The 19,449-nt window shown below is 40.3% G+C and overlaps 1 long non-coding RNA gene across 9 annotated transcripts; it reads right to left on the bottom strand.

The window, feature by feature from the left end:
- On the bottom strand, window positions 13,343-19,338 carry LOC109830738. 9 transcript variants are annotated; one of them, XR_002244412.1, is made up of 8 exons: window positions 19,130-19,338; window positions 15,228-15,982; window positions 14,890-15,087; window positions 14,695-14,763; window positions 14,543-14,602; window positions 14,322-14,398; window positions 14,142-14,236; window positions 13,343-13,573 (listed from the first exon to the last, which is right to left on the bottom strand). It is a non-coding gene; the product is annotated as an uncharacterized LOC109830738 (long non-coding RNA). The 9 variants fall into 9 exon arrangements; XR_002244414.1 differs by lacking the exon at window positions 19,130-19,338 and adding an exon at window positions 16,221-17,162 and having other exon boundaries at window positions 14,854-15,087; XR_002244413.1 differs by lacking the exon at window positions 19,130-19,338 and adding an exon at window positions 16,221-17,162 and having other exon boundaries at window positions 14,322-14,401.

The following is a 19,449-nucleotide window of genomic DNA, read 5'->3' as shown; positions in this document are numbered from 1 at the left end:
GAGGAAGAATTTTATATTCTATCTCCTGTTCTCTTGTTTGTTGGTAGAGATAAACCCAAAATTGGAGAGGAAGAATTTTATATTCTATCTCCTAGTTCAAAAGAAACTCGAAGTGGAATCTTCTCTTAGAGAATCTGGATTGGTTTGAATAACCCTAACTGTCATAAGGTTTGATTACTCAATTCAAAGGTGAACCTTTCGTTCGCAAAAAATGAATCGAAAGGAGATTTTGTGATCACATTACAGGGTTTTGTGAGGAAAGATTAATTGTCATTAAATCTAATCTCAACAAAGGTAGTAAGAGGTTCTTAATTATTTTTATAACAATTAAGAACAGACTATTCACATAATCAGTTTTCATTGAGAATAATCAACTGATATCGGGTTATTCTGAAATATCCGATATAGGATTTTCTAGGAATTTCCCGTTTTACATAGGTTATCCTGAACGTATTACGGATAATACTTTTTCAGGAACTTCCCATTTATTGGCATCATCAATTTGTTGCCATCCTGAGTAATCAGGCGATATGCACCGTTTGAGTAGACTGTTTCTATCACGAACGGTCCTTCCCATTTAGGTTCAAATTTGCCTTTCTTCTTGGAAGTGAGAATCATAGGTCTTCGAACAGCAAGGACTAGATCTCCTTCTTTAAAGCTTCGTCGTCGGACCTTTTTATCGAAAGCCCGAGAAATTCTAGCTTGATAAACTCGATTTGTTGTTGAGCTTCCAAGCGTTTCTCATCCAACATCTCTAATTCCTCGAGACGTTTCTGATGATGTTCTTCCGTCGTCATTCCCGTTACGAGAGCGATACGGAGAGAAGGAATCTGTATTTCCGATGGAAGGACGGCTTCACACCCATATGTTAAAGTATACGGGGTAGTTCCGGTAGGCGTGCGGACGGTCGTACGATAAGCCCAGAGAGCTTCGCCGAGTTTGTCGTCCCAATCTCGTTTATTGGTTTTCACCAATTTTGCCAGAATTTTGATGATAGTCTTGTTAAAAGCTTCGGCCAATCCGTTGGCTGTAGGATTATAAGCAGTCGACGAAACGTCCTTAATCCCGAATTTATCGCAGAATTTGATAAATGCGTTGCTCACGAACTGAGGACCGTTGTCATGCACTATTCGCTTTGACACACCATACCGATATATGATGTGGTGTTTAATAAATTTGATAACATCAGCCGTCTTTACTTCTCTAAGTGGAACTGCTTCTGCTCATTTCGAGAAATAATCGGTGATTGCCAAAATAAAACGGTCCCCTTTAACCGAAGGCGGGAAAATCAAACGGCCACGATGTCGCCGAAGGATGCAGATATTCAGGGGGTATGTGCATATAATTTGCATGCAATTGACACACTACACATTGTCGTGCGTAATCGACTGCGTCTTTCACCATAGTTGGCCAATAATATCCGATTCTCCTAAGTCGATCACAGAGTTTAGGACCGGGCTGATGTGCACCGCATATCCCATCATGCGCCTCTTTGAGCGCTTGTTCTGCTTCTTTGCCGGATAGACAGCGGAGTAAAAGACCATCATACGATCGTCGATACAACGTTTGCGCTGTGGCATTGTAGTAAAATCTCGGCGCTCTTCGCCGAATCGATTCCCTTTCTCTTACATCTTCAGGTAATATACCATGTAAGACATAGTCGATAATGGGAAAGCGCCAATCTCGAACTTCGAGTTCAACTCCAGTTGAGTATACTTCTTTAGCATTCGAATCGTAGATTGGAACAATAAGCTGATGAGTCCTCACTGTAATTAATTGCTCTGTTTCGGGAGGTTGAGCCAAGGATACTGACAATGCTGCCAATGCGTCTGCGTATGCGTTTTGGAGACGCGGAACGTACTCGATGAAAAATTCTTCAAACGAGCTTGCTATTTCGATGGCCACCTGGTGGTATGGAATCAGGTCTCGATTTCTGACTTCATACTCTCCTCGTATTTGATTAACCACCAGTTGAGAATCTCCAAAAGCTTCAAGGTATTCGACCCCCAGCTCTTTGGCGAAATTAAGTCCGATTATTAATGCATTGTATTCAGCTACGTTATTAGAGCATGGTTCAGTCAGTGAATATGCTCTAGGCAAGACGTGCTTTTCCGGGGAAACTAAAACGACCCCCACTCCTGAGGAGATTTTAGAACATCCGGGTGCACTTGCCACGTTGGTTGATCGGGAAGCCCCATCGAAGTACAATTGCCACACTTGTTGATGTGAGGTGGTATTAACTTCGTGAGTTTCATCTGGCAGGTCGTCGTACAATTCGACTACATCCTTCGTAGGGTTTTCTGCCAGAAGGTCGCAAATAGCTCGTCCTTTAACAGATTTCTGCTGTTTGAAGTACAAGTCATATTGCGATAAGAGTAAAGCCCATCTGGCCAAACGCCAATTCATGGAAGCCGGTTGGGTCATGAACACTCGGACGGGATTTATGTTGGAAATGACATAAATCGTCTGTCCGACTAAATAATGTCGCATTTTCTGAATCGCGAATACCAAAGCGAGGCATTCCTTCTCAATCATCGGATAACGAGACTCAGCTCCTACCAATGTACGACTCAGATAATACACAGCTTGCTCGTGACCGTTATCGTCGTCTTGTGCAAGTAAGGCACTTAACGAATGGCTCGTCGCTTTGACATAAATCAAAAACGGCTTGCCCGATTTCGGTGCAACGAGAATAGGTGGATTCGCTAGATATTTCTTGATATCTTCGAATGCCTTCTGACATGCTTCATCCCAAATGAACGACACGCCTTTCTTTGCGAGTTTGGAAAACGGTTGACATTTTCCGGACAAGTTCGATATAAACCGACGGATATATGCTAATCGACCTTGCAATCCTCTGAGTTCTTTAAGATTTCTTGGAGGCTGCAGTTCGTTTATCGCCTTCACCTTATCAGGATCAATATGAATACCTTTTGTGGTGACGACGAACCCAAGAAATTTACCGCTCGACATTCCAAGGAAGGATTTAGTCGGGTTCATCTTTAACTGATGAGTTCTCATAAGTTCGAACATTGTCTTCAGATCGTTAATGTGGTCGTTTTTATCACGACTCTTAACGACTAGGTCATCAACGTAGCATTCGACTGTCTTCCTAAGGTGTTCTTGAAAGATCTTCGTCATCGCCCGTTGATACGTAGCACCGGCGTTCTTCAAACCGAAAGGCATAACGGTATAACAAAAGACGCCAAGAGGTGTTCTGAAAGCTGTATGCTTTTCATCATCCGGATGCATCTTGATTTGATTATACCCAGAAAATCCATCCATGAACGACATTCTTTCAAACCCGCATGTGTTGTCGATAATGACGTCCGTAATCGGTAGGGGAAAATCATCCTTGGGGCATGCTGTATTCAGATCTCTGAAGTCAATACAGATTCTGATTTTTCCGTTCTTTTTGAGGACTGGAACGATATTGGCCAACCATTCAGGATGTTGTTCCTCTCTGACAAAACCCGAGTCAATTAGCTTCTTAACTTCAGCTTCTATTGCCTCCATAATTTGCGGACGAAACCGTCTTTGTTGTTGCTTGACAGGTTTAGCATCCGATTTTATGTTAAGGGTATGCATTGCTACATTTGGGTCGAGTCCTGGCATATCTTCGTAGTTCCATGCGAAAACGTCGATATACTCTTTAACGAGGGCAATTAATTCCTCTTTTTCGTCTGGCGGGAGATCACCGCTGATAAATATAGGCTTCGGATTATTTTCGTCACCCATATTAACTTGAACCACTTTATCCTCGGTAGGAGGTTCTCTTTGCTCAAATCGATCACCGTATTGGATATTCATGTAATGCATCCATGGATCTTCCCAAACAGGTAACTGATCGTCTTCTTCTGTTGTGGAAGGGTCAACCGTCGCCATGTTCGACATTAGGGATTTGAATCTTTCACCAATGCTCACGTCAGAATCCCAATTTGAAGTATCGGATGAATGTCCACTCCTGTCTATTAATTGGTTAATAATCTGTTGGCCATAATCGTCTTCGGATGAATCATAACCCAGACCTCTATTACGACTGTAGTAATTATCTGGTTTTCCTTTTGGTACATAGGTAGAACGGGGTGGAACCCTAATACCTTGACCAAAATAAAGGCCTTCACCAAGTGAAAGGTCATAGCCTCGACTCATCATATAATCATTCGCTTGAGAACTATACCGAGAGAAGTGTCGCCCGGGTTTTTCTTCATCCGAATTACTATCTAAGAAATGATCTGGAGTGGGGGATGATTCCCCTTTTCCAAAGATTATCTCTTTTTCACCCCCTGCCTTTGCGGGTAGGATCATAGTTGTTCCAGATGAGCTTTGGAGGTGTTTCGTCGCCGTACAAGACGAACGAAGTGGCATATGTAGACTAGAGTCGTCATACAATTTCTGCATTACGTCATCTAGACAATGCGAGTACTCTAAATCATGGTTTATTATTTCATCGGCAAGCTGCCAGTTACAACTTTCGTCCGACGATTCATCACCGTCAAGATCGATTACAAGAGGTTCAATGTCATTTAGTACAAGACCTTCACTATAATCGAGCCCGGCTTCGGTATCAGCTTCTTCTCCGCTGTCCGTGCCATGGGCCGATGGTTCAGTTTCGGACTCAGCACCATAAAGAAGGGAGTCAGTAAAGTAATTTTCTAACCCCTTGAATGGTTGCTTATCCGCGACCACCGTCTTGACCTCCTCATTAGTGTCGACATATTTCAAACACTGATGGAGGGTGGAGGGAACTATAAGATTACCGTGGATCCATGGGCGACCCAACAGTAAGTTATAGGAAGTCTCCGCATCGATCACATAGCAGGTGACTTCAGACTTCAGATCTCCGAGTTGACACTTCACCCGGATTTTTCCCAACGGTCGTGACCCGCTTGTGTTGAAACCATAGATAACCGTTCCAGTGGAGGCTAACTTGCTGGCGGGAATTCCGAGGTGGTACATCAAACGAAGTGGCATGATACTAACAGCGGAACCCGGATCGACTTGGATCCGGTTAACCATGCTCGAACCGATATATCCAGTAAAATATAACGGTCTATCATGCTTTGAATTCCTGACTTGCATGTCTTCTTTTGTGAAAGCAATGCAAGGAAATTTGGTGGCTGCCAGATTGCAATGCTGCACTGACGATTCTGGCTCTTCAGGAGCTGGCTTGACCTGAGTTAAGAATACTTCAGAATCAGCCAAAGCTTCTTGTAAAGCTTCTCTGGTTTCTTTTGAGAGGCGCAGCAACTCGTACAATGTGATTCTTGCTGGGATATTAGCCAGCTGAGCCATAACGTCGAAACGATATGGTGCGTTCGAGCTTTCCGGTTTGTCTCGTCCAATCGGTCGACTAAAACGAGACTGCTTCGGAATTTGAACCTCTCTGTGTTGAGGTTCTTTTTCTTTTTGCTTAACAACTTTCTGAGGTTTTTCAGCTGCTACTGGTGGAGTTATGGCTACCCCCAGCTCCGTAAGAGTTTTGGCATTTGGATCTGAGGTTTCCGGATACCTATAATGGTACTCGTTTCCACTTCTTGTAGCAAAAACTTCCTGTTCTCCATCAGAAAGTGATAAAGCTGCTATATCCTCATCGTTCTTCTCGGGAATCGCCGAGGCTCCATAGCAGGACTTCTCCTTTCCCTTGCCTTTTGACTTCTTCTTTGATGTGGGTGTCGTCCACTGTTCATCTTCAAGCAAATCCGGATGAACCCAAAGGATTTCGCCGTTGGGGGCTGTGTGAGATACGAGCCCCTTCTGGCGCTGTCCATGAGGGTCATCGTTGATGGTTTGCATCTTGACCTTTGATACTGGCTCGGCTTGAAACCAGGACAAAGGAACCGATCCGAAGCTAATAGAGACCGCGTTTGCGCCTACCTTCTTCTCCTTTGGCTTCGGTGTCACAATACCAACATCAATCAATGTTTGAATTTTATCCTTTAAAACATAACATGTCTTAGTAGGATGGTGGACCCTTCTGTGATATGCACAATACTTTGGGTCATTGATCTTCGTTGCTTCTTCTTGGTTTGTGACCGGTGGAAGCTTGATCTTGTTGTTCTCTAACAAGTATTTGAAGATGACCGGAACTTCATCATCTTTGAAAGAGTATTCCTTTGGGAATCTGGGCTCAGAATTCTTAAACTGCTTCGAAGGCTGTTGATTCTGGTTTGGCGCCAACTGGAAGGATGATTGTTGCGGTTGTTGCGGTGGCTGTTGTGACGTCTGATGTGCGTCCACAGCGGCTACAGACCCTCTTCCTCTGCCTCGAGGGTTAAAGTTCTGCTTTTGATTTTGATTCTGATTATTAGCTGGTGGCAAACCTCGCTCCAAATTCTTTCTCTTGAGGAAGCGTTCAGCTTGTTCACCTCTTACTTTCATCTCTTTCCAAGTTTTAGAGGGAACAACCCCCACCACTTCTAATACATCCAAGGACAGATTATTATGACATGTTTGCAGAATAAATTCCTCAGTGAGTGGATCTCTGCAGTTCACCGCTTTGTCCCGGAATCGTTTGACAAAGACATCAACCGATTCCCCATCCTTCTGCTTCTCATCCAACAACGTGCCGATCGAGACTTCCGTGTCGTCGTCGAAGAAATTGGTGAGGAATAACTCTTCCATGTCTGCCCAGCTAGTGATACTCCCAGGCTTAAGGCGTCGGTACCAATCGAAGGCAGGCCCGCGAAGGGTTCCTACGAATGACCGGACCATCAGGGCTTCGTTCCCAGATATTGCGCCGAGATGCGACTTGAAATAGATCAAGTGCTGAGTTGGTGAACCCCTGCCATCAAAAGGAGTAAAGTTAATCAAATTAAATTTCTGGGGATAAGGAATCAGGTCCCACTCCCTCGGGTACGGGTATGGAATGCCCGTTTTCTTCACTTCTTGGGCTGTCATCAGAGCGTTGACTTTGCTCTCGAGATCATGCATCTTCTTGTCTTCTTCCTCGCTCTTCTTCAAGTAGATCTGCGGAGGTTGAGTGGATGACTTGGTCGGACCGCTTCCGGAGTTGTCTTTATCTGGAGGAGGATCTTCAAATATCGTCTCATCCTCTTCATTACGCCGACTGGATTCTGCTCTTTGGCTTGATTCCGGTTGGTGTTGCTGAACCTGCAAATCCCGCATCTGCTGCATGGTCAACTCTATTTCGGTTTTGAATTCAGCTCTAATTTCTTCGCGTTGTTTAGCCAACGCTTCCTGCAGCATGTGAGCCAATTGATCTGGCGTAATTGCAAATGATTCTCTGGCTTGTCCAACACTGGATGTGGGGTCGTCAGAAGTGCATTCTCTTGTAATCTCGACGTAGGTTGGCTCTTCGTTGCAACCGTGACATTCTTTGAGAGAGACCCCGCTCAACTCTCCCTCCCGGAGAGAAATCAGGGTCATGGTTGACTGACGGTTGTTTTCCTTTGTTGGTCATGTTGATAGTGACCTCAGGGAATTCACCTTGTCGGATTACAGGTTTCCTCTTATTGAAACGTCTCATTTTGGGTTTTGACGCTTCATTGGACAATCTTTGAAATACGGAAACTCTTGTTGAATTATTCTTAGAGCATCCGTATTCTGTCAGCACTGCTTTAATGAGTCTCTCGCAAGCGCAATGAGACTCATTTTCTCGGACAGTCCTCTTTCTTGAATTGTTTTTCTGATAGTACAGCTCGTCGTTATTATGACTTGAGCAACCTATCTTTTGTTTCTGAACTTTGTTAACATGCACAGGACGACTGGTCGTCGCCTCTGAACGATCCAAAGTTGAATTTTTGAATCCACCCCCTTGCGGGAGTGGAGTTTTCATAGATCCTAAACGAGAGTGAACTGGTATTCTCTCGTTCTGAACTTGTGAGGTTCTGACAGGTGGGTGTTTACGACCCCCTGCATATGAAACCACAAAGGGTTTGTTTACAGGACTCGGATTTTCTTCAACTGGGGCTTTGCCTCGATCGTTAGCCGAAGGACCGAGGCGATCCGCCATGGTGATCTTGAACTTGGACAAATCTGGGCTAACCCAGGGTTTTACCGGTGACGCAGTAGATGGACCCAGAACGGATTTTTGTGGCGCCTTCGGAATCCAAACCTTGCGGTTCTTCGGTGGATTTTCAGACACCGTCTCCTTCTTGGTTCCTTGTGCTTGTTGACGGAGAGCATGAGCACGGGCGGCCTTCGCTTTACACCTTTGTATCCGTTCCTTGAGGGTTGAACGGGCCCTTTTGACGAGAGTTCACTCCTCCGTCGTAAGTTTTGCAGAAATACAATTATTTTGCCGTTGATACAATTGAACTGCTTTCTGTTTCCTCGACTCTAGGCCCGCATAGTAACGGACCCCGTCGGTTTGTTGCATGACCTTAGCCAATTGTCGAGCACGGCGCTGACGCTGTCTTTGACGAGCCCTCTTTGTCAGCACCGGTGATCTATTCATCATCGACTCCTTAAGGGGTGTGGAGTCGTTTGAAGCAGGGATGTCGCAGGCGGATTCCTTAGCAGCAATCGGGTGGGAACCTTCACCTGCGGCCTTCATAGGCATTGCAGACTTAAACATTTTCTTGGAGGACGAAATCTTCCTATATTTGCGAGACGAGGAAGATTTCGCGGATGAGGACGACAAGTACTCCTCAAACTTCGCCTGATCGAACTCATATTCGATCTCTTCATTAACGATGATCTTGATCGGTTGCGACACCGCGGCCTCGGCAGCGAGGCCGCTGGCTCCCACTGTGGTCGCCAGTTTGTTTTCAGCAAAAGTTGAATTTGTTGTCGAATTCATTATATCTTCGGTTGATTAAAATAAATTCAAAGAAAACAGCCTTTTTATAAGACTCTTTTACACAACAAAAAGAAAACTACAACTCTTGAGAAAATAAACACAGGATCGTTGTTTGGATCACTGCTTTCGTGGGTTCTTTGCCTGTGCCAGGAGCGCGTTAGCTCGTGGACCACCGAATCACAAATCGTGAAGAGGGGTTTACTGATTCTTCCTTCGTTATCGAAGTTAGAAATTGAAACGATATCTTATCGAAGTAAAATAGTCGTTCTTCTTGAAATCAAGTCAAAGCCTGAATGTCAAGGGATTGCTCCAAGAACTTAGATCTCTGCTCTCTCTGCTCTGGAATGCTCTAACAAATGCTCGATCCTCGTCAGAAACGACCCTAGGGGGTATTTATAGCCTCAGGGATATGTAACTGCAAAAACTCAACAACTGCAGAAATTAGTACGGCGAGACAGTGTTTACTGTCTCGAGACAGCGTTTGCTGTCTCGACCCGCGAGACAGTAAATTTGCTGTCTCGCCCAGCGAGACAGTAAATACTGTCTCGGAAAACGACAGTTTCTCGCTGTAACTGTTCTCCCACGTTTCAAACTCCGTTATTTTGGCAGTTATCTACGTGATTTTCGCCCACGATGTTTCCCACGTCCTTTGGCAGTTAATGGACACGTGTAGGGCAGTTAAAAAGTTGGTTTTGACCATTTCAACACTGTCTTGCTGGCGAGACAGCAAACACTGTCTCGCTGGCGAGACAGCAAAGCCTGTCTCGCTGGCGAGACAGTTCATACCTGCTTTGATTTTCTTAAAGCAGTATGAGGTCCCTTTGAGTGATTTTCTCTATGTCTGGGATATCTATTAGCATTTTTTGATGCCTACACTAACCTCCATCTTATTAATGAAAATAGAGGCAATCAAGTTGTTTCTTTTTCTACCATTAGCAATCTTATGGAAATATGCAGTGTTGTTATCACCTTCTTTTAGCCAATGTGCTTTAGATCTTTGTTTCCACATTTGTTCTTCCTGAAATAAAATTTCATTCAGCTGAGAAGAAACATCATTTTTCTTGATCAACTCATCATCTTCTAAATCTCTATTTTCCTCAATGACTTCTCATTCCAGCAAATTATCCAATAATTCTTTTTTCTTCTGTCTGATACTATAAAAATTAGAATGTGTCAATTGATTAATGCACTTTTTCATGAATCTCAATTTCCCAACAATATTCTGAGGAGCACAATTCCACCACAGAGGTATTCCTCTTTTAAAATCTTCAGATTGAAGCCAGATTTTCTCAAATCTGAACTTTTTGACAAACTGTTGATTATCACCACAATCAAAGCTAATGGGAGCACGATCTAATAATTGACTACTAAGCCCTTGTTGCTTTGAAAAATAAAACAAGTCTTCCCACTCAGAGTTAAAAAAAAACTCTATCCGGCCTAGCTAAAGTAGGTGAACTTCTTTTATTTGACCAAGTAAATTTTCTCCCATGTAAAGGACTGTCAATTATTTGACCAAGTAAATTTTCTCCCATGTAAAGGACTGTCAATTAACTCAAGATCATTAATCACTTCACGGAATTCTTCCATCTCCTTTCTATGATTATGTCAATTAACTCAAGATCATTAATCACTTCACGGAATTCTTCCATCTCCTTTCTATGATTATGTTTACTTCTTCTTTCATCAGCATTAAAAGTCACATTAAAATCACCCACAACAACCCAAGGACCTGGAAATCTGTTTTTAACATCTTTAAGTTCCAGCCAAAACAACCTTCTCTCACCATTGCAATGGGGATAAGGGGATACATATTGAAATTTGTTTTCCGGTTCCAAATCTCAAAGATAAAGAAAAATAAATTGCTGTGATTAACTCTTAATCCATTGCCAATTGCAACTATATCTTTTTGTGGATACTCATGATAAAGAGAAACATTAGCAAGATCTGATGTGCGATGATGTGTTGCTCCTGAATCTGGATATCAATTTGGATCGATAGACGGAGTTGTGGCTTATAAAGGCTCCCCCTTTTTGTTGATTGAAAGCATTGTTGCCTAATTTTTGGTCAAAACGACGATGACAAATCAATGCTGCATGACTAAAGAAACCACATATCTGACATTGGTTTGTACGTCGATTGTAAGGGGCTGAGCTTGACAATGAGGTGACGACGGATCGTTGCGATTGGTGAGACCCTTGAGAACAATCATAGCCCCTGCCATCACTTCGACCTGCGTAAGATCCACCACGTCGGCTACTAGAATTTTGGCGAGGTTGTTGTTGATTGGGGACGAGATTTGCTATGTTGGGGGTACTCCATAGATGGACGATTTTTACATTCAAGTCAACGTTCAAAATTAGGAAGCATGATATGAAGATGAGCAAGGATAAGATCATCAAGTTTTGTATGGATCGAAACAACAAATGGGTCATATGTCGATCCAAATCCACTAAGTATGTAATCAATAAGATCAGAATCTGAGATCACATGCCCAACTATTGGGAGAGCATCACCAAGACTGCACACTCACTCCTCGAAAGTGCACCCCCCTGAATGTTGGATAATTCAAATTTGATGTCATGTATACGAGATCGAGATCGAGGCAAGGAAGCAAACAAAGTCTGCAACGTTGACCAAACCTAGTGGGAAGATGTGCAAGAAATCACTTGAGTAAGCATGGATTCATTTAGGGACGAAAAACAATCCATCCCAAAACTTGTTGATCTTGTTCATGCCATGCTAAAAATTCTGGATTAGAGTCGGAGTCGATTAGAAAGAGGTCACAGTGGATGCGGTTATCGGTGGAAAGAAACCCTGGAGGGCAAACCGATGAACTGTCGACGTAGCCAACAGTCTAAGGCCATGAAGAACTGGGATGAATTGAGCACACCATATTAAGTAATTTGATCCGTCGAGCTTGATGGAAATCATGCCAAACAAGTGTTTGGGCTGAAAAGTGCAAGAAGGGGAAACAAGCGATGGAGCCATGAAGGTCGAAGAAGAGGCAGAAGATGAAGCCATTAGAGAAGACGTAAGTCAAAAAAAAAAAAGCTCTGATACCAACTGCAACATTTGATAAGTCGGTATGCAATATCAGAATATGTCGGCTGAGAGATCTTGAAATGATATTTCTATCGTGGGAGTTGTTACAAGGAATGATGTACAAGTTTTCTTTACTAGATTTTTTTCCCAGTGAATTGTTTTCCTGGTAAGGTTTTAACGATGCATATTTTTTGTTGAATGGACATTCAACAGGAACTGTTATGAAATGAATGTCCAGAAACTCATATTGCAACATAGCAATTCGATAGTTGTCACAATATATTGATTGACCCCTTAAATTATTCATGGCATTTTGCACATGCTTTTATCATGAATTGATTCTCTAATTAATGCCTTGATTATTGTCATGTATGGATACTTTATTTAGAGGTTAAAGTTGTGTATAAACAGAGATGCAATTGTACAACAACTTACACACACACACAAAAAGTTCTCTCTCTAATTTTGTCCCTCAATTTTCTTTTCTCTCTTTTATAATTTTATTCTCTTCTTTAGTTACTTTACAAAGTATTCCATTATTTAATTATTCTCCCAAACATGTAACTTATTTAACGAAACCCGTTAAGAAGTAGGACCCAAACCCATTTAAAGAAAGGGTATCCAGGCGCATCTAACTGGAGCATCTTCCCTGATAATGGCTTCTTTTCTCACCCATAGTTCTTATTCAACGGCTCTTTTGTTGGAGTCTAGAAAATATCATTGAAGCACCATTATTCCCCATTTCTCCAACCTAACACCAACTCTATATTTTCCTGAGATCTACACGATGAGAGGGGGGAAACACTTTCTCTCATCTTATTAAGCGGGAAATGATGGAGATAGAGAGAGACGAAGGATTTTAGTGAGAATTAACTTCCATGGGCAAAAAAGTAAATGCACAATCCAAATTCCCCATCACCCAACCCAGTTAAAGCATCTGGACGCTTATGCTACCAAAAAGACTTATTTTACTCGCTATTGCAGGACCTAGTAGCTATTATTGTGATTTGAGGGGGCCTATATCAAAATAGTGAGGAATTGGAAGAATAATATCGAACCCTCATTTGTTCTTCATACTAAAATTCATGTCAACATCGATTCTGTCGAGTTATAGTTTCTATCACGTTTGGCCATCGACTTTAAAACCTTACTCACATGTCATGGATCCTATAAATTAGGATTATCATTGAATAGAATAGTTTCTTCGGTTTACATAATTAATAACAACAAGCCGGGTTCAAGCGGCAACAAACGTAAGAAAAAAGAAAAATGATTTAGTTAGACGCGGGTTTGAGTACTCACATACCCCCAATTATTAGCACCCAATTATAAGCACCTTAAACTAAAATATTTCAGAAAACATGAACAAAATATTTCTGAAGAACATGAACAAAAATCTAAATACACGAACAAAAATATTTCTACGAGACAGCGCTATGAAGCACATGAACACAATATTTCTAAAACTCCCGTGTTTTATGTTTTAAAACTGTAGGTAGCCTACACGAACAAAAATATTTCTACGAGACAGCGCTATGAAGCACATGAACACAATATTTCTAAACTCCCGAATTTTATGTTTTAAAACTGTAGGTAGCCAAGGATGAATAAAAGTCTGATACACGTCATAAAAGTTGCATATGCATTGAAACAAGGAAAAGGAAACAGAGAAAGCTTAACATCATCACTCAAAATGTTAACATCTGCGAAAGAAGGTAGAAGCAATCAGCATCCTATCTTTCATCTTCAATCATCAACCTTCGATTCCTACAAGGAAAATAGAAAAATGAGGATGCAACTTTACCATAGAATCAGGTATAATATGGTTCTGGTTTACAAGAAAATGCAATCCAAACAGGGAGAATGAAGTCCAATTAACCTACAGTGTACTAGAGAATCTAACTTTTATATAGTTTGATCTGGATTTCTGGATTCAGCTTGAGGTATTCAAACCCAAGGAATCCTGTTTAGACTTCGGATAATAAGATACAGACTTTTATCCTGTTTACAACTGAGAGAGGTTATTGTCTATCACATAATTTTCATTTCACTCTGTACACGAGGTGAATGAACTAAAGACATATCACAACAAGTTATTGCATGATGAAATAACAGGCTCATGCTTTTACTTATACTATAAATTAGAAATATGGTAAGGTAGAGAAGCATGTGAATGTTTTCCGTATGTAAGCTTTTAGGATGAAATTTTTAAGTACCAAAGTTTATGTATTTTTCTGAACTCTTTAACTCAGAGAAGCAGTAGCACAAATTTTTTTGAATGATACAAAATGACACACAACATAGTTATAAATACAATGTGAGATCTTCATAGTACCTTACTTTCATTCTCCCTTTTGAAGACTTGCCTTCTCATACCGGCATTTGAACGATACTCTGATGTGATAGCAACTGTTCTTCAGTATTCAGCAGCTGTAAAAGGTCACTAAAGTATTAGAAAAATCTTACAATTACCAAAATTTTGGGTCTCCAGAAAATGCAGAGAAAGACGGAGCACATTTTGCAGAAGCTCAAGTTGCTTTCCTCAGTCTCAAAGGACAAATTGAAATAGTTTTTTGGAGGAAGGTCCTCTGCCTGCTGGACAATGAAATACAATTTTCAGCCACAAATTTGGAAGGGGTTAAGACATAGAGTTCCAATTAATAGAAAGAAAAATTAAAATAATTACAGAATAGACATCAAAGTAATCTATTTACAAATAGGCTAGACAAGTTTCACCTCAAACGCATAGCCTTGGTGCACATAAAATTCCTTCAACTTGTCAAACCAATCGATTTCCTGTGTCCAAAAACAATTGACAATGAGGACTAACTACTAAAAAATGACAATTAAAATAAAGTATGCAGTGAATGCTAGATAATAACAGAAACCTGTTTAACATCATCAGACACTAAAAAATAGAAATATAATGGATTCAACCCTCCATCTCCAGACGTGGCCTGAAAACAAACAGAAAAAATGGTTAGACATCATAACTTTGGATTTTAATAGCTTATATGCTTTGCTTTTCTATGACTGACTGTGTATACCTCTATGATAGGGGGAAAAATTACACCAGTGCATACCTTTCCCCCGAGAAGGAGACCCAGCGGTTGAGCATTAACAGCTATCAGCTCCTCATAACAAAGCTGTATTACCACATCAGCTTCTACATCCGCATTGAAATAATCAATCTGTCAAAAAATAAAAGAATTACAAGTTAATTTATAACTTCTGTATGAGAATGATTAAATAAGTATATGGTTAGAAGATGAACCGCATACCTCAGAGACAAAAATTGTATCTACTTTCTCACCATGTCTGAACTATATGGTTAGAAGATGAACCGCATACCTCAGAGACAAAAATTGTATCTACTTTCTCACCATGTCTGAACTCTCTAAGAATATAAGTCCTCTCCCACCTCAGAGACAAAAATTGTATCTACTTTCTCACCATGTCTGAACTCTCTAAGAATATAAGTCCTCTCCCATTTGCTGGATTACATTTGTTAAAGAAAATATCATGAAACAAAAACTTTTTTTAAAAAAGTTTTTAGTTCTTGATAGTACCTTGTATCCACTATTATCGATGGTTTCTTTAATTTCTTTGAGTATAATGCAAGGACATAAAGTTGATCCGAGCATACCACTATCTTTCTACCTTGTTTCTCGTTATGGTCAACCAAGTACTCACATGCCCTAAGTTTGTTCGGGTTTATTCCAAGCAAAGCCTGATGGCAGAAATTATAACAGGAGTCGGTATAATAACCAAGAGAGCTAGCTTCTACTTACTGAAGAATATGTTTGAAGTTAAATAGAAAACTACAAATTCTTCCAATGATTTTTCTTTAAGTCGGCGAAGCACACTGTAAAACTGAACAAGAAGTGAACATCGGACTTTCTTAAATCTGGCTTCATCAAAAGTCCTCTTTTTCTTAGATTTGAGGCATTTGCCTCATATACATTTGGTCCTATCGATAGGAGATATCTCATTTGTCCGTTTTCACGTGTGTCTCTACCACCAACTGTTCAAATGATTGTCATAAGAAACACGAAAAATGTAAAACAGAAAACATTAGCATATTTTATTTGCAAACGCACCCGCAAGCCCAAGTTTAGAGTAGTGGTTTATATTAGTAATAGCCCGATTGAGCAGGACATCAGAGGTTGCCTCAACCTGCATAGCCAAACACAAAAAACTAATTCTCTATCACTAGCATTGTTACATATGAAAAACATGCCTCAACCTGCATAGCCAAACACAAAAAACTAATTCTCTATCACTAGCATTGTTACATATGAAAAACAATAAGGAAAAAAGATTGTTCTACACAAAAAACTAATTCTCTATCACTAGCATTGTTACATATGAAAAACAATAAGGAAAAAAGATTGTTCTAAGTATAGAAGTTCACCTCATCTAAGATAAGCAGACCTTATTTTCTCTTCAGAATCTCTGCAATAATTTTCTGTGATATCTCTGATCTTGACCCAGATCCTAAAAGCATATTATATGTGGTAATAATCACGCATGCTTTCCCACATGGACTTTCCTTTTTATCCGATGTAAATTGACAAAGGAGTGCCTCATTTATGTTTTATATTTGAGAATCAACATTTTGCTATACATACTTCTTAAGGAAATAATTAGTTACTCATACTATGGAAAAAGAAAAAAGAAGTTAGTTACTCGTACTATATATTATTCACGCATGTTTGCTCTTTGCCAAGTAAGGCATGTCTTTAACGATATATGTAAACCGTATATTTCTTTTGTTTTTGCAGAATATGACAATGTTGAACATTGAAATGAAAAAATACATGGACATCAAAGCATTCGAACGAAAAGCTCTTCGGAAAATCATTACAAATGGTATTTATTAACAACCTACCAGTTCATCAAAGCATTTCTTATTTATTTATTAATCCTCTTTGCAGGAAAAATAATATCTAACATTGCATTCTTACCATTTGGTATCAGAAGGTATTCCTTGGGGATATCTGTTGTTTGTGAGTTGAAAAAAAGTTGCATTATCTTGGCTTTGAATGCTAATGCAACAGAGAAGTGGTCCTCCTACTTCAAGGAGTGCACTCACATAAATGAGGCACTCCTTTGTCAATTTACATCGGATAAAAAAGAAAGTCCACGTGGGAAAGCATGCGTGATTATTACCACATATAATATGCTTTTGGGATCTGGGTCAAGATCAGAGATATCACAGAAAATTATTGCAGGGATTCTGAAGAGAAAATGAGGTCTGCTTATCTTAGATGAGGTGAACTTCTATACTTTGAACAATCTTTTTTCCTTATTGTTTTTCATATGTAACAATGCTAGTGATAGAGAATTAGTTTTTTGTGTTGAACAATCTTTTTTCCTTATTGTTTTTCATATGTAACAATGCTAGTGATAGAGAATTAGTTTTTTGTGTTTGGCTATGCAGGTTGAGGCAGGTTTTTCATATGTAACAATGCTAGTGATAGAGAATTAGTTTTTTGTGTTTGGCTATGCAGGTTGAGGCAGCCCCTGATGTCCTGCTCAATCGGGCTATTACCAATATAAACCAGTAAACCACTACTCTAAACTTGGGCTTGCGGGTGCGTTTGCAAATGAAATATGCTAATGTTTTCTGTTTTACATTTTTTGTGTTTCTTATGACAATCATTTGAACAGTTGGTGGTAGAGACACACGTGAAAACGGACAAATGAAATATCTCCTATTGATAGGACCAAATGTATATGAGGCAAATGCCTCAAATCTAAGAAAAGGAGGACTTTTTGATGAAACCAGATTTAAGAAGTCCGGTGTTCACTTCCTGTTCAGTTTTACAGTGTGCTTCGTCGACTTAAAGAAAAATCGTTGGAAGAATTTGTAGTTTTCTACTTAACTTCAAACATATTCTTCAGTAAGTAGAAGCTAGCTCTCTTGGTTATTATACTGACTCCTGTTATAATTTCTGCCATCAGGCTTTGCTTGGAATAAACCCGAACAAACTTAGGGCATGTGAGTACTTGGTTGACCATCACGAGAAACAAGGTAGAAAGATAGTGGTATTCTCGGATCAACTTTATGTCCTTGCATTATACTCAAAGAAATTAAAGAAACCAGCGATAACAGTGGATACAAGGTACTATCAAGAACTAAAAACTTTTTTTAAAAAAGTTTTTGTTTCATGTTTCATGTGTTGTTCATTTTCGGGTTCGCTGATATTTTCTTTAACAAATATAATCCAGTAAAGGGGAGAGGACTTATATTCTTAGAGAGTTCAGACATGGTGAGAAAGTAGATACAATTTTTGTCTCTGAGGTATGCGGTTCATCTTCTAACCATATATTTATTTAATCATTCTCATACAGAAGTTATAAATTAACTTGCAATTCTTTTATCTTTTGACAGATTGATTATTCCAATGTGGATGTAGAAGCTGATGTGGTAATACAGCTTTGTTATGAGGAGCTGATAGCTGTTAATGCTCAACCGCTGGGTCTCCTTCTCGGGGGAAAGATATGCACTGGTGTAATTTTTTCCCCTATCATAGAGGTATACACAGTCAGTCATAGAGAAGCAAAGCATATAAGCTATTAAAATCCAAAGTTATGATGTCTAACCATTTTTTGTTTGTTTTCAGGCCACGTCTGGAGATGGAGGGTTGAATCCATTATATTTCTATTTTTTAGTGTCTGATGATGTTAAGCATGTTTCTGTTATTATCTAGCATTCATTGCATACTTTATTTTAATTGTCATTTTTTAGTAGTTAGTCCTCATTGTCAATTGTTTTTGGACACAGGAAATCGATTGGTTTGACAAGTGGAAGGAATTTTATGTGCACCAAGGCTATGCGTTAGAGGTGAAACTTGTCTAGCCTATTTGTAAATAGATTACTCTGATGTCTATTCTGTAATTATTTTAATTTTTCTTTCTATTAATTGGAACTCTATGTCTTAACCCCTTCCAAATAGTGAGTAAAATATGTCAGGCCCCTTGTCTTTACAATAATAATAATAATAATTAAGAGAAGCGCAATCAGTTATGCACGCATGCTTCTCCTAAGAGAGGGACTAGAAGCTATTTGTTCCATAGAATATTAAAATAAAATAGAGTATTTCTTTGATGATTTTAGGTCAGCTGCTACATTGATCAGCTATGTCAAGGTCTAGCAGTAGCCCAAGCCCTAACTAAACAGAATCGAACTTAAACAAGCATAATTTCTAACGTTAGCACAAATTTTAACCCAGGAGAAGGATCTGAGGAATTATTAGCAGAGTTTTGCCGTTTTTATACAAATCGTTTTAAATAAAACCCTAGAGAGCAAAGAAGTACCACTAAAACCCTAGGGGCTGGAACCAACGGCAAGGGATTGGGATGATCATCTGTTGAACCGGCGGCTGTGGATGAGAGAACCCCGCCCCCAGAGATCGCCGGATCTCAGTTGGCCGCCATCAGAGGCTGGCGATGTGTAGATCCAGAGGACAGTGGATAGGCCTCGCCATCGGACATCGTCGGATCTCCGTTGCGCCCCCCGTCAGATACGGAGCCCGCTGGCCGACCTTCAGATCGCGAGAACCAGTGGATCTTACGGCGCATGAGAGTGAATGTCGCCACCGGAGATCGACGCGATCATCGTTTGGCCGCCATCCAGA

Source organism: Asparagus officinalis, chromosome 1 (genome assembly GCF_001876935.1).
Source record: "Asparagus officinalis chromosome 1, Aspof.V1, whole genome shotgun sequence".
NCBI lineage: Eukaryota > Viridiplantae > Streptophyta > Magnoliopsida > Asparagales > Asparagaceae > Asparagus > Asparagus officinalis.
Note: the sequence above shows the minus strand (reverse complement) of the source record. Positions and strands in the feature narration are given on the sequence as shown.